A 2500-nucleotide genomic window follows, 5' to 3' on the forward strand; every position below is an offset into this window, starting at 1 on the left:
CTCCAGAACCAAGGCTGAGGAGCTGCCCACTGGGGGGACACGGCGAAGATCACATAAAAACTCGTATGGAATCCGGAATATATTCATGTACTTCTATTTATTCTGTATGGCACACTGTTCCATGTACGAAGCCCCCCCAGGACCAACTGAGACCTCCAGACAGGATAATTGTCAGAAGTCAGCGAGATCTATCTATCTATCTATCTATCTATCTATCTATCTATCTATCTATCTATCTATCTATCTATCTATCTATCTATCTCATGTCTATCTATCTATCTCATGCCTATCTATCTATTTATTTCATATCTATCTAACTATCTCCTATCTATCTATCTATCTATCTATCTATCTATCTATCTATCTATCTATCTATCTATCCATCTATCTATCTCATGCCTATCTATCTATTTATTGCATATCTATCTATCTATCTATCTATCTATCTATCTATCTATCTATCTATCTATCTATCTATCTACTTATCTATCTATCTATCTATCTATCTATCTATCTATCTATCTATCTATCTATCTATCTATCTATCCCATATCTATCAATCTATCCCAAATCTATCTATCTATCTATCTATCTATCTATCTATCTATCTATCTATCTATCTATCTATCTATCTATCTACCTACCTACCTATCTATCTATCTATCTATCTATCTATCTATCTATCTATCTATCTATCTATCTATCTATCTATCTATCTATCTATTCTATCTATCTCATATCTATCCATCCCATATATATATATATATATCTATTTATCGTATCTATCTATTTAATATATCTCTATCTATCTATCTTGTAAGAATTTAGGTCGGTAGCGGAAGCCCATCTAATAAAAAAAGTGGAAAATGTTTGAAAAAAAAAAAAATGCGGGTTGTAAAAGTAAAATTAAATTTTATCATCTATTTACCGTTATAGTAAACCCTGTAACCTTATATTAAACCCTAATTATATTATGTATATATATGTAAATATATAATATATTTGTATATACATACAAAATATTTTTAAATAATTTATTGTCTATGTAAAATGTGTAAATGTGTAAATGTGTAAAATGCTATTTACATATATGAACTAATATATATATTTATAATTTATGTAATATATACATTATATATATATACACACACACACACACACACACACACACACACACACACACACACACACACACACACACACACACACACCTTCACTTGGTGGTGCTGTGTAAAGCATTGTTACAGTGTTTAATGTTGTATCCATCTGTATTTTGTGACAGGAGGAAGACCCCCGGTGCTGCGCTATACTGAGGTGCTGTATACAGCAGGGGTGACGTGCACTTTCCAGCCTTTGCTCCATTAGACGCAGCGGTGTAGTGAGTACATATCAGCCAGCACACCGCACAGAGCTCGGGGACTGGTGTAATAATGGCGTTATCGCCGGTAGTTTCGTGCATTGGTGGCCGCAGTGTTATTACATGTGTAGCAGCGGATACAGTAATAATCGGCCGCATGTGTTACCAGACAGCTGTGCGCCGTTACCGTATCCGCTCATTTCCAGCTTTACTGCACACAGTCATGTAACATTCCTCACTGTGTGATCGCAGGTCTCAGGGAAAGTTTCACACGTTTCCAAATACCAAAACAAAGAGGAACGGAAATACAAGCACATTTCCTGACTGTTCCCACTTTTCTACATGGAGTCACATAAACACAGGGTGTAGGGAGCAGCAGAGAGGAGAGCTCAGGTCCCTGCTGGATCCTTCCCAGGCAGATCAAGTCACATCGCAGCAGGGAGCCGCACATAAGAAACTTATTGCTGCCATAAAACAAGACTAGAAAGCAAAGAACCCAGAAAAACAGGCACGAAAAGCACTGTATGTGATTGTAGCTAAATAATCAAGAGCATGCAATACAAGATCCCGAAAACGGCCCACAGGAATCCCATTTCATTTTATCTTGTGGCATAAATAAAACTAACATTTCAATATTTACATTAATAAAATGTGGTACAATAAATACATATATCCGTATTCCTTCTTACTATCTATCTATCTATCTATCTATCTATCTATCTATCTATCTATCTATCTATCTATCTATCTATCTATCGTTATCAAATATTTATCTCTGTGTTGTAATGTTTTATATACTTTTATAACAATCATAACAATCTTTAAAAATGTATCAGTGCATTTGTAATAACTATTATTTAATTTAAAGTGAAACTCAATTTAAGTATTTTAATATATTTGTTTTAACATAATTTAGTTATAATAACAATAATAAATGAATACTAATAACAACAACAACAACAACAATAATAATAATAATAATAATAATAATAATAATAATAATAATAATAATAATAATAATAATAATAACTGAACCAGCACATTAAGGCAGTATTTTACATCATTATGTGTAAGCCAAAACCAGGAGAGGAACAATCAGGAAAAGTATAATAGAAACATATGCACCACTTCTGCATTTATCAC

At 33.2% G+C, this 2500-nt stretch overlaps 1 long non-coding RNA gene across 1 annotated transcript in view; it reads left to right on the top strand.

The window, feature by feature from the left end:
• Positions 1-2500, top strand: part of LOC138664777 (uncharacterized) — a 12224-nt gene that overhangs the window by 7725 nt on the left and 1999 nt on the right. The window contains exon 2 of the long non-coding RNA XR_011318385.1: positions 1283-1378. This is a non-coding gene — a long non-coding RNA (uncharacterized lncRNA). The remainder of the gene's footprint in view (positions 1-1282; positions 1379-2500) is intronic.

Source organism: Ranitomeya imitator, chromosome 2 (genome assembly GCF_032444005.1).
Source record: "Ranitomeya imitator isolate aRanImi1 chromosome 2, aRanImi1.pri, whole genome shotgun sequence".
NCBI classification, from domain to species: Eukaryota; Metazoa; Chordata; class Amphibia; order Anura; family Dendrobatidae; genus Ranitomeya; species Ranitomeya imitator.